At 39.4% G+C, this 14,502-nt stretch overlaps 1 pseudogene; it reads right to left on the bottom strand.

Moving 5' to 3' along the window:
• Positions 1 to 14,502, bottom strand: part of LOC139101958 (fat-like cadherin-related tumor suppressor homolog) — a 43,067-nt pseudogene continuing 28,565 nt past the window's right edge.

The raw sequence follows: 14,502 nt of genomic DNA, 5'->3' as shown, positions 1-14,502 counted from the left end.
TGTAATAACTGTCATTGTTTTATGACATCTTTAATTAGCTTCTTTAAATACGTTACGATGAGTCCCATCTTTTTGCAAGCGCCATAGAGCGTTGGATAACCATAGTTTTGCAACATTTTCAGCTGTTGCCACTTTTTTTGTTTTAAAACATTTAAAAATTAAAATCAATTATATTTCTTTTATCTTGTATTATTATACGATTTTAATATAAAATCAGTAAAAAATTTTGTTGTACGAACATGAATGATGATGCTTTAAATTTCAGAAAGTAGACGCACAGTCGATTTTAACTTATGCAAGGACGAGAGACGATGCTTTTTCTTGGTCAACATAAAAATCACCCTGTTTAGCATTATTATTAATATGATTCGCTAATGTATCCTACCAAAACTAGCAGGATAGCTGGCATCCTTTACAGAACAGGAACATAAAGTCGAATTTCTCAACAAAATTCTACGTGTATAAAAGAACATCTATACCTCACCCAAATAAGCTGCCGCTATACAATATCTGTTAAGGAAAAGTATTCTAAATGGAAGTGACAATGAGTAAAAAACATTGGACGCATAACAGATTGTTCCTCGATTTTTCTATCTTTTATAAATTAATCGAAAAAAATGCATTGCTTATATGGCATTAAGAATTAATTGGCAGTTTTAAAAAGTATTTCATTATATATTATATGGAGTTTCCTATGAACAATATATGAGATGCAAATGGCAAATTGGTAAAGGGCGCGACGAGATGAATTATCTCGCGCCGCTGAGCAGTCTTATTAGTGTAGATAGACGATAAAGCGTGATGTAAATAGTAGCACCATGTATGCAGATTTATCGGTCGTACTGATGGTGGCTGACGAATAAAAAGATAGAAAGGGGGGAAAAAAGTAAAATAAACGGAACGTTGACTTAGCTTACGTATACGCAGAGGAGGACATTACCTCCTCCATCGTTTTTTCATTTTTTTTTCTTAAATTTGTTATAAAACGTTGGGTAATTAACATTGCAATTATTATGATACAAGTTATAATATTTGATCATCGTATAAACATTATTATCATCACAGTAAAAATATTTCATATATTTTTTTTAACTATTAATCTGTGCAATAAGCACGTGCACAGTCGCGCACATGCCGCTCCGTAACGCGAAGGAGGTTGCTTTTCTTTTTCACTAGAGTCCATTTACTTACACGCTAATTTGCTACTTCTTACTCAATATATGCATTATTAAGTAGTCCGTCGGTTCATTTATACGTAATCAAAATAAAGTTAGTTAGCAAATAGTAAAAATACATAAATGTACCTATGTATCTTTTGCACTGGAATTATAATTGTTGGATTAACACGTTAAATTTAAACGATAGATTATTAAACAATAGTCATTGGTCTGACGACACGGTCGTGATTAGCTTTACTTTTCTCGAGTAATGAATTCCTTCTTTTTTAATAAAGATAATTTCTTACGCGTGTACTCGTAATTGCCACAGTTTATTTTTCTCTAGTAAATCTCATCTCCTTGGTAGAGCTAAAAGAAAATTAATATTTTTTAATTGTTACAAATGGAAATAATAATTACTTTTCCATTAGCAATCTAGATCTTTTGAGAGGAAAATTACTTTCTTAAATTCCTCCGAGGAGGACAAAGGGCGGGTATATACATATATACGTGTTTAATTACTATTTAAAAAAATATTCATATAATATGTCCGATAAATAAAGAAAAACGCTCTAAATTTTTTATCAATTTAGATACAATACGACGTACTCACTGCAGTCATAGAACATAACTATTCGCGATTAATTTGCAGAATTAAGTACGCTGATCCTTGAACTCTACCTGTGTAGGAGGAGATTTGAGGCATGATGTATTTCCACGACGGCATACATCGTATATGTGTGGCGTGCATTTCGAACACGCCGGTGGCTCGCACAAACGAATTTCTTATTTCATAGCTGCCTGTACAGTCTGTCTTATTTCTCTACGACAATATAACACTCTATGTACAAAATTGCATATTCACTGACATCCGTGCGTCTCGGTCGTAGAAGCACGAAGAAACACACTCTCGCACGCTTCAGTCTATTCGCGTACTTCGGCACCTCCGTTTGTCACACTGAGGTTTGCGTGATGCCATTCCCCAATAACCATAGGCGCCCGTTGCTCTTTTGATCCGCGATCTCATATTCTGAATCGTCGATCTCGCAGAGATTCGTAGAGAGATCGCTATTACTAGTTGCGCCGCCTAATAACGAGTTTCTTTCCTCCAACGTGGTGATGACAGACCCAATCTCATCCTCCTCAATCACTTTGTGGCATCGGTTACGGCGGGTGCTCGGAAAACCATAAGGCACTACGTCGTCTTCTTCTTCGTCGGATTCGAGGGTGCTAAGACGGCCGTTGAGCGGGTTCGTCTCGTTCTCCGTGTCAGTGTGAATATTGTAATGAGGCAAGTACGTGTTTGGATGACGTAAATAGCTCTCGGAACCCTTGTACTTATACTTCCCCTCACCTCCGCTGTCGAGGGGATTTAAACGCTGCGTCTCCGCACAATGATACTGCTCTGAGAACTCAGTCCCGCATTCAGAATTATCGACATATTCCGATTCCTGATCTTCGTTTAAAGTCTCAATATCCCTCGTTGGATCTATCGGACCGTGCACTATAATAAAATTATTCATGTTATATTTTTATACAAAGCAGCAAATTATAAGAAAATTTAAAATTATTGTAATTAATATTCTTAGTAAAGTAATGATAATATTTTTCGTCATGCGTAAATGTCGATGTGGTTAATTATAATATTAAGTTGTTAATTTTTATTAAATTTCTTTGTTGTATCGTGAACAGTATCACATACATTCGATTCTATCAAATTTAAAATATAACAAAATATAATATAATACAAACAAAATGATTAATATAATATGTTTGACTTCGCGTTAGTTGACTTCCATTACTATTTCGATCTGCCGGTGGCGGTCGAAGTAGTGATAGAAGATTTCACATTTGATCGTTTTTTAAGTTTTTGATTAATTTCATTATTACTGTCTGTATCCGTATGATCTCAATTATTTTCTATCCAAAAACGCTGCATACAAATATAATACATAAAATATATTATAATTGTGGTGTACATTAAAAAAATTAAATAATCGAACACTCCATGCTGAATTAAAAAAAGGTAACTCAATACGCATGCACTTATATTACTTACTCATTGGTAACTGATGAGTATTAGATTCATTACTCTCATTGCTATGGAAACTAGACGAGTCTGGGACCTCGCTTCCAGGTACCTCCGTGATGTTAGGTAACGGATTTTGACTCGGTCTGACCCAGTCTGAGCAGTCCCAGTGATACCCTTAAAGCATTGCAGACAACGACTGTACTCTGACACGCTACATGCGATGCAGAATAGTGATGTGCAGAGAGAAGTGAGAGGCGGAAACGGTGCGAAAGTAAATAATAGTACTTGATTGAAGACAAATAGTACAAGCGAAAAAGCAAAGACTCAAGTATATATACCGAGTATCTTAAAATCACCTTGTAAATAAGCTTGTAAAACTTGATTAATCTTTAACTTTAAAATTACAATAGGTGATTCGCAGGATACTCTGTATTATGAGCCGTACGAGCGGGCTATCTCGACTTACCACCGACGATGCGAGGATCATCCTCGATGGATGTGACGGAGGCAACGGAAGACCCAACCGTATGAGACGTCCGTCGAGAAGAGTTTAGTAGTAGTCCTCCAGTGGTCAGCTCTGGTACCACTGGGCTCGCTCGTTTCAGGTCTGTTAGTGCACACAACACGAAACACGCTAGTGTTAATTGAATAATTGGCTACGCTAATGACGAAGAGATCGCAACGGGAGACTAAAGAGAATAAGACAGAGCGAGAGAAAGGAAAGTTTCGTTAAAGAGATGATGAGACCGGGATATCGCCTAATGCTATACCCCTTACGATCACATGCTACAAGCGAAATCAAAAGTAAAAAGCTACCGGACGCAGCCGGGAAGGTTCCTCTTTCACCGGGCGCGAAAGTGGAACACTCACCATTCTTGATTTTGGTAGTGTCCGTTATGAAGAAGGCCAGCTGCATCTGCTCTTGCCAGGTGGGCTTGTGTAGACTGTCCGTGTCGCTGCCAGTTGCGTTTCCACCGACCGGATTAGCGAGAGTCAAGGATGGGGGTGGTACAGGAGTGCTGCGATTCAGATTTCGCAAGTAATCCGGCGGGAAATTCTCAAGTTCGTCGCCCGCGCTACCGTAGCTTCGCAGGGTGTCCAAGTTATTTAAAGCCACCGCCGCCGAGTTACCGTACGTGGCAGGCTCGTTGTTCGAGCTCGGGGTGTAGGAGGCGGGTCTGGGAGGACATTGGGGAGGTTCTCTCTGTAAAAAAAAGAATCACACATAGACCTTAAACGGGATCACCGCTGCGACGAGGGCACGGGAAGGATTGTATCACGACGGCAAAACAAATGGTAGCAAACGAAAAATAAAACAGCATTAATGTACGTTAAAGTGCGTTCAGCGAAATAACCGCTCACTGAACGCTCAGTGAGCTCTTGCATCTGATTAGAATATTCTTTAAAATCTGAAAATATTCACTAATTAAATGCAAGAGCTCACTGAGCACTCGCTGAGCGGTTGTTTCGCCGAACGCACTCAATGTCGATAATAAAAAAAAAAATAGCGATTATATGCCACAAAGAATTGAAGGCATTACGTCGTAATTGTAAACGAGGTTTTTTAAAATCTCAATTTTTATATAGACGAATATTGAAATAATGCCTTCGAACAAATATATGTTGGCCCTCGAAAAATTCATGCTTTTAGATAAGGCTAATCAGTCTAAAAAAAAAAAAAAAAAAAATTAAAAAAAAACGGTAATACCTGTATGACTTCCAAATTGCTCAGTTTCAAGCTGCGCTTGAACTCGTGCTCGTGCGGTCTTGCAGAATTCAGGACAATCTGCTTTCGCGTCTCGTTGTTAATGTTGTTGGCGCGCGTCCTGGTCCGCTTCGTTCGAATTCGCCAGAAGGCGACGAATATGATGATAAATAACACGTTTAACAGCACCGCGATGCCGATCCACACAAGATGCTCCCATTGAATGTTGAAGTGGCTGGATATGATAGGCGTGGAGAAGGCGGGATTGCCGCAATTCAGTCCGGTCATGTTCGGCGGACAAATGCATCTGTACGTGCCGATCTCGTTGACGCAGGTACCGCCGTTCGTACACGGATTCGCGTCGCACTCATTTATGTCGGTCTCGCAGCGATCACCCGTGAAGCCCTGGCACTTGCATATCGGACCATTGTTGCCCTCCTCGCATACTCCTCCGTGGTTGCACGGATTCGGGCTGCAGTACCTGCCGAACTCGCACCGTTTGCCGCTGAGATTTGGTCCGACACACTCACAGACGTAATCACCACCTTCCGGAAAAATTTTGCAACGCCCGCCGTAAAAACAGGGCGAGGAAGCACACGGATCCGTATCGATTTCGCAAGCCAAACCGGCAAACCGACTGTGACATTGGCACTCGTAGCTGTCGCTGCCCGTGTCCTTGCAAGTGCCGCCGTTCTGACACGGCTGCGAGCCGCAAACACCCGGCGGTACTAGAATAGTTGTCGTATCGCAACTGAATTCAACGTTGGCGAATCGCTTGAGAATTGCTACACTACTGGCACCGCTCATGTGCAAAGGCACGGAAACTCGGGCAATTCTGACGTCATCCATGCAGCCAATGAAACCGCGTTGCACGTCTTCAAAGCCAATGATTGACGGATGCTGTCTCACCTCGGCACCTAAATACAATTCATCTGACTGCAGGTTCAAGATGTCATTGATACCGGGCGCGGAACCGTGAGCAATATGTTTTCCGTCTACTGTTAGACGAGCACTGTTACTTTCTCGTTCCAGCTGGATTTCGTGCCACTGCCCAGATCGAATTTGTACTGCATCACACCGTTAACGATTTCAAGAATATTGTAGTCTACCTTACCCGCCGCATACATGAGATTAACAGTAGGTTGCATCGTCCTGATTCTCAAGGATAAACTGAGACGGTCTTCGATCGTTTGTCTTATTAATGCTTTGTCAATCTTGTAACGCGCGTAACTCTTGCCACTGAAAGATATCGGATTCCGTGGAATGTAACACGACTCGTCGTGGCATTTAGAAATATCTATATCACAAGTCTGACCAGCATATCCCTCAGGACATTGACACGAGTATCCTTGAATTGAAGAGTCTGGCACGCAAACTTTGAACAGAGGACATGGATCTCTGGCGCATTCGTTGACCACTACTTCGCAGTGATTACCGGCGTACCCTTCCTTGCAATTACATTCCATCTTGTGTTTGTGCCGCGGCGATACAAAACTCATTACGTCAGTAGACACAGGTGTGATTTGAGCAGGGTCAAGAGTAATCTTGTTTTGGCAATCACCATAGAAACAGTAACCTTTATTGCACTTAAATCGGACGATTTCTTCGACGACTAACTTTGTCGACTCTTCCAACTCCTCCACGTGCTGATTCAATGCCTCGCGTATGCTTTCCGATGCATAGAAACCGGATAAACCCGCAGGATTCGCGGCTTTTTTTACGGCAAATAGAAGATCAAGATCATTGTGAACTGCCTGACGAATCGTTCGAGACTTGATTAAATTCGTTTCATCAGATGATGGCTGCACGCTAATAATAATTATGTCCTTAAGTCGGCAGTTCATTGCATTGCGAACAGTTCTAACGAAACCTTTGCGGTGACTCAACATAAAATCCTCTGGGCTAACCTCTCGAAATCTCACGATCACCGAATTCTCGAGCATCTTCTCAGTTACCAGATCGACGTCAACTTTCACGACGGAGTACGAGTGGAATTTGCCGTCCGTCACGCTAACATTTATTCTATATTCACCCACGTCGAGTCTGGGCAAAGCGACTAACGTGCCATCGATCTTGTCTATTTGAAAGAGATCGGTGCTCGGGATCAGCGAGGATGGTATTAAACTAAATAGAAGCGAATCGTATTGATCTTGATCGGTCGCGTGCACTTTCCCGATAATGCCACCTGGATATTCGTCCATGTAAGAATTAATAATTACTTCAAGAGGCGTTATTACCGGTGGATACTGCGATTCTTCAATCACCTTGATTACAACCCATGCGTCTGAGTACAGTGGCGGGCTACCATTATCGAATACTCGGATGTGCAATACGTATTTATCTTTTACTCTGTTATTAAATTTCGTTGCCGTTCGCAAAGTACCATCCTGTTCCAATCGAAACGCATCTCCCTCATTCCCAGAACGGAAGTCAAAAGTGTACGGTTCGGCATTCGGTTCAACGTTCGCATCGGTGACGACAAATTGTAAAACCGTGTGCCCAAGTGGTTTATCTTCTTGCACGACAGCCGTGTAATTTGGGTGGGAAAACAACGGCGGGTTATCATTTGCATCCAGAACTTCGATATTTACCATCACAAAACTTGAAAGTGTCGGTATGCCATTATCACGAGCATGAACTTCCAATATATAATTCGCAATCTGAAAAAGAAAGTAGAACGTTTAATAATTAATTTATGTTTATAATTATAAGCATAAATAGATATTATGGTTAATTATATTTGACACTAACTTCTTCTCGATCCAATGGCGCGGCGACAGTTATTTGTCCGGTTTTTCTGTCGATGGAAAATTGCTTTTGTCTATCGCCACGTTCTATATAATACGATAAGTTACCATTCTCTTCACTATCTAAATCATTTGCATATACCTGAAACAACGTATTTTTATAAATAAGACATATACTTTTGCATTGCACATAATTTATATTTTTCAAATAATTAGTATAAATTTATACATTATTTATTATGCAAGTAATTAGATTTCAAAAAAACTTACTTGTGTAACTTGCTCTCCAATTTTCGCATCTTCTTTTATGAAAGCTCTGTACGATACTTCGCTGAAGATAGGTGTGTTATCATTACTATCGGTGACGGTAATATTAACGGTAGCGTGATTGCTTAGCGGTGGAATACCTCCATCGACTGCTTGAATAGTGAGAAAATAATCGCGAGCGCGTTCATAATCCAGCTGTTCGGCAATAGTCAAAACGCCCGTCTTGGCGTCTATTTGAAACTTCTTATGTTCGTTTCCCCCGACGATCGAATAATATATATCGGCATTTACACCTGTATCTTTAGAAGTAGCGAGCACTCGTGCTACCTCAGTACCAACTGCATAGATCTCAGGCACTTTTGCAAAGTAAATCTTGGAAGTGAATTCTGGCGGATTGTCGTTGATATCCTGTACATTAACGATAAGAGAAGCGGCTCCCATTAGTTGAGGAGTGCCCTGATCAAGCGCCTGAATTGTTACATTGTACATAGCCTTCGTTTCCCTGTCCAAAGGCTTAGCCAGCGTGACTATTCCACTATCCGCCGCAATATGAAAATGGCCATCCGCAGAGTCAATAAATTCGTACCGGATCTTCCGATTAATACCAATATCATTGTCTGTAGCGTGTACTTTCGTCACGAGTGTGCCAATTTCGACATCCTCGGGCAAAGAGCTGCTATAAGTTGACATAGTAAATTTCGGTGCGTTATCATTGAGATCGGAAACGAGAATCTCCAACTGTGACGAACATTCCCAAGCCGGCTTATCTCGATCCTGCACGTGAGCTGTCAAAGAATATTTGGCTTGCGTTTCTCGATCGAGTTGCCCGACGGTTTTTAGCACGCCTGTTTCCTTATCTAACGAAAATTTATCGTTATTGTCGCCGGTTAAGTAAAATCGTAATTTCGCATTCGGTTCGTCGTCGTAGTCGGTGGCTAACACGGTCAAGACATAAGTACCAGGATGCGAACCCTCGGAAAGTATCTCTCTATAATGGTATCTGAGACAATACGGAGGGTTATCATTAACATCTAAAATTTGCACAGTTACTTTTGTCTCAAAAACATATTTTCCATCAGTCCCAACGATCTGAAGCTCGTAACGATCGGTAGTTTCTCGGTCTAAAGATTTCGCCACGTACACTTCGCCGGTAGATCTGATTTGAAATTGCGATCTAGGATCACCTGGTGTTATATAAAATTCTATCGGCGTAATGACATCTGTGTCTTTATCGACGGTAATTAATTTCACTACAACCGTTCCTGGTAAAGCGTCTTCGTTCACTGTAGCCTCGTAACGATCGTTGACAAAAGCAGGCGAGTTGTCGTTATAATCTTTTAATTTGACATGCACCGATGTTCTCGCAAAGTGTTTCGGATTTCCATTGTCAGTGGCAACCACCTAAAAAAAATCATTGCACAAATAACGTTTTAAATTTTCTAGCGTCAATATTTAAAAAATTATACATAAATAAATTTTAATTATATATAAGTTAGTTTAAATTATATATATCTATATTACCTGAAACTTATATTCCGGCTGCTTTTCTTTGTCGAGCTGTACTAATGTCGATATCCAACCGGTGTAAGCGTCTACCGCAAAAACGTTCGCCAATTCTCCTATATCGGATCCGAAGGAGTAACGTACTTCACCATTGCTACCGAGGTCCATATCGTGCGCAATAACTTTTAATATCGATGTTCCCTCCTCGATGTTTTCAGCCAAATTAATCGCGTACGGATTGCTTTCGAATTTCGGTGCATGATCGTTTTCGTCCGATACTTGAAGAGAGATCTCGGCAAGAGCTGTAAGCGGAGGGCTTGAGTCTGTTTCAGCAAGGACTCCGATCAAATGACTGTCTTTTAGTTCTCGATCTAATGGTCTCGCCAAAGTGATTTGACCGTGAGAGTCGATCGTAAAAAGCGGGTTGTCTTCATCACCAGATACTATACGATATGTTACAGTGCTATTTGTGACAGTCTTAAGTTTCGTGATCGGTGTACCAACGGAAGAATCCTCTCTTATAAAGAATTTATCTTCTTTTCGTTCGAATAAAGGTGGAATATCATTAGAACCCATTATATAAATACTTAACGGCACGTCGGCATGATGAGTAGTCGTACCTTTATCTTCCGCACGAATAAACATTTCAAACAATTGATTTTCTGAAAATAACAAATATTTATTATATAAAGATTTATTTATTATATAATTTTTATTATATAAAGATTTTAAGAATATTATTTTATTCACAAAATTTAAAATAAAACTATATCTCACCCCATGGTACAGCGCTTTTCTGCAGATAGACAGATCCTGTGTCGGGATTTATACCGAACAGAGATCTAGCAGGAGAAGTTTGTGGTTCATAAATGGAATAAACAATCTTTGCTGCCTCATCCTCGTCTGCGTCCTGTGCTTTTACTTTCAAGAAAGGTGTGTTCAGAGACAGATTGCCTTGAATAGTTGCTTTATATTCTCTGAGAAGAAAGATCGGCGCGTTATCGTTCTCATCGCCTACTTTAACTCGCACCATCACAAATCCGGATCTACCGCCGCCGTCCATCGCCATTACTAGTATCTCATATCGCTTCTGTTCCTCTCGATCAAGTTTCTTTCGCGTTACTATCTCGCCAGTGAGCTTATTTATGTCAAACACTTCCTTCATCATCTCCGATATTATCGTGTACGTCACTGTGCCGTACTCGCCGAAGTCTTCATCTACGGCCAGTACGCTAGTGACCAATCTACCAGGCAACTGATTCTTCAAAACGGTCACTTCGACTATCGGGTTCGGAAATTTCGGATTATGTCTGTTCGCTGGTAGAATTTCAATCTTGACACGAGCAAAGCTTGTGTAAACGCCGTCAGTGACGGACACGTTGAGCATGCTAAGTTTCTGTTCGCCGAAGTTCTGCATGTTTATCAGCGAGATAATACCGGTCGACTGGTCGATATTGTAAGTCTGTTGTTCGTTCCCACCTACAATGGTGTACGTCAGCTTTTCGTCGACGTAGTCTGGATCGCTGGCTGACACCACCGTCACGAATTGACCACGCTCAGCGTGCTCCGATAGAGAACAGGTGTATGAGGGTTGCTCAAACTTGGGCGGATTGTCGTTCATATCGATAACGGTCATCCAAACATGCGCCGTGCTCGATAGGCTCGGCACACCGCGGTCCATGGCAATCACAGTAAAATGATGGGATTCACGGCTCTCGTGGTCCAAAGATCGTTTGAGAAATATTACACCCTCGTCGGGATCGATGTGGAACAAATCCGTACTATCCTCGGTGTCGTTTTGAATAGCATAACGAACTTGTTGATTGATGCCTGCGCAAAAATGAATAATGAATGTGATGAGGATAACAGCGCTTTCCAAAAGTTATTCATATGTATAAAAAAGAAGCAATTCGATTTTTATTTCAGCGCGAAGCTTAGAAATTAACTTTTTATTTACCTGTGTCATTGTCTCTGGAGCTCACTCGTAAAACAGGAGTCCCGAATACTGCCGCCTCTGATACCGAGATATTATAGGAGTCCTGCGTGAATTCGGGTGGGCAATCGTTTACATCCAGGACGAGGATGCTGACGAGCACCTCCGCGTAAACTCCTGACACGCTGTCGGTGGCGCGTACGGTCAGCTCGTACTGCTTCTTTTGCTCATAATCCAGTTCATCCACCACATAGATTACACCTAATTTATAGAAAGAGAAAGATTGTAGACCCAAAAGCACACGCTACGCAGCGGAATGTCTACATATCCGTCAGAAGACCGATGCTCTTTTTAAATGCATATAAGAAACTTGCAATGAATTCGAAATCACGTTAGTTTACAACATAGAACTTATTTCTATGGCGTCAATCCGACGAATTTGTAGACATTGAAAGACGCAAATGAATGCAATCACACGTGTAATTATGTTCACATAAAATGTCAGGAATTTCGTGAATTACTTGCTAGTGTCCGCACCTCTCAAGAGATATATATCAAAATTCCATTGCGATTACCCTCCGATGTATTGTAATTTTTCAAAAATTAATTTCAAAATAATCTCGAAAATGGTATAGATAACAGTGCCTTACATTAGGTGCAGACACGACATGCGAGCAGGTTAAAGCTATTGAAATCTCGTGAAGAAAATGAAAATGGGTGGGCCGCACGTTCACATCCAGGCGAAATATTTATGATGTGTCTAGACTAGCTTCGGATCGTGAAACGAGTGCGTGTAAGCAGCTATTGTGCTCCAAGCCGGTTTCGTGTGGTTCCATCGCGATTACAATTTAATGAGACCCGCCCAGATTACGATCGTGGAAAAACAGGGAGCAGGAACAAAATTAATTTTGTAGAATGATGTACACGACTAAAGCGGTTTACAGAGGAGAGAAGAACGCTCCCTCGAAAGCAGGTAGGTATTATAATCTTTTTAATTGAAAGGCTCAGAAAACTTCATCTTCGTAAATGTTAGCCTGCCGCGAAAGCGCGCAACAAGCTCACGCTTAAGCTCGCGCATGATGTCAGTAATTCGAAATGTTTATTGTTACTTTCGCTGTACGCGTATTATCGTGCGATTAATTTACCTAATTAAGTGTTGCAGGCGTATGAGAATAAAATCAAAATTAGTTTATGGAAATAAGATGTGAAAGAATCAATATAAAACTAAACATGCCACATGTTATATCTAGTTGTGAAATATAAAGTGCATCTTATGTAATCTTTACAAACGTAACTGATGCATTTGTGACGAGATATGTACACACATATATGAAACGATAATATAACCAAAAATAAAATAATTTTTTATATAAATAAGACTTTAAAAATTTTGATTCTATTATTTATCTTTGCTTTTTGCAAAGAATTATTTTATTTTTGGCTGTACTACAATGAGTATTACGTATGTAATATTCGTTGGAAACAATGTATATTACGTATGTCCTAAGAGAGAATAGGTTGTACATGTCGGCGTGTTGTTATGGTAATTGCATAATATAATTGAATAATTTGCATCGATCAAAATGTTAATTGGAAATTCAATCAAGCATTGCAGCAATTGATAAGCATATACATATATATTCCGAACTGTTAATTACATTTTCTATTGAGGATTGAAGATTAAAACTGCGATTTTACATTAAACGTAATATAACAGCGATCAATTGTTTAAATATGAATCTAGCAATGGCTAATTTCGTTTTCTTCGAAAGTTTGTGCAAGATATCTCCGAAATTGAGTAACCTAGATATATAAGATATTTTTGAATTAGGAGCAAGATATTCAAATTTGAATCTTCCACATTGGACTCGATGCTATCGAGTCGGAATATAAGCCAGTCTCGATTTAGTTATTGAATCTCAGATTTATCCAAATTCAATTTCGTTGCTCGCATTGTTTCAATCTGTTCGATTCAACTGTAGCGATTTGCTTGTGATATTACATCGTGCATGAACACAGCAGTGTATAACATAGCGTAGCAAAACACAGCATAGACCGATAGAATTAGAATTTTTATTTTTAATACTCACAAGGACCATTGTTACTGTCGGGGGCTGCGAAGGGAGATACAACAAGACTTTAATCTCTAGTTTTCAGACAACAAGCATTTATAAGAAATATATATGGAACAAGTGTATATCATGATTTGAGTAAAACTGAATCAATCTACTATAAAAAAAATTATTAATACAAACAGCCACTAAATAATACATATAATCCAAAAATATATTTATTTAAAAGCCAAATATGATTAAATGTAGAAAAATAAAATAACGTAGAATCGGCGTTAATCGATTTAAATTTAAAAATGTCAAAATAATTAATTTTTAATATGCCATAATTAATATTGTAACAGATTAAAATTATCTCTTCTGTTTTTTCATCTTTTTCTAATTTTACCAATATTGTTATGCAATTAGAATTTAGTAACCAACTATCATAATGCAGCAAAACTGACGAGTTTACTAAACGTAGCCATACTAGCATTACATGAAAAACCCTTCTGTAGTTCGAATAGTGTAAGTCCCATAGCCAAGTTACAAAATAAAAAGAAAAACATTTTATTTGGTTCCATACATCTGATGAAATATTCACGTCTATATATTTTTAATTAAAAAAAAACTTTAAACATGGAATACTTTTTCTTGATTAAAACATTTTCAAATAAATATAATATTACTTGCTGCGTAAAGCTAATAGAAAACAACATCGCCAATTCTTGTATGCTTCTACTTTTTCACTGTATTATACAATTTATACGTTACTATCTCATACGAAATTATTTACTAACGTAGAGTTCTCATTTGTCATCTGATAGCACATGCTCGAGAATCTATGTTACGTATTTTACTTACCCGTGTTGAAGTCCAGGGCGAACTCTTCAAAATCATTACCCTTAGTAATGCTGTATATGAGTTTGCGATTCAAAGGTGACTCAGCTTGAATGGATAACGCCAGAGGTGAATGTACTTCTATACTCTCGAGCACGCTATCCGTGTAGAATTGCTTGTCAAATACTGGCATTGAGCGATCTATCACCTTCACGTTGACTGGCACTTCAATGGAACAAGGCGTTATTCCTGCAATCATATTTAGAA

This window comes from Cardiocondyla obscurior, linkage group LG04, assembly GCF_019399895.1.
Source record: "Cardiocondyla obscurior isolate alpha-2009 linkage group LG04, Cobs3.1, whole genome shotgun sequence".
Lineage (NCBI taxonomy): Eukaryota > Metazoa > Arthropoda > Insecta > Hymenoptera > Formicidae > Cardiocondyla > Cardiocondyla obscurior.
Note: the sequence above shows the minus strand (reverse complement) of the source record. Positions and strands in the feature narration are given on the sequence as shown.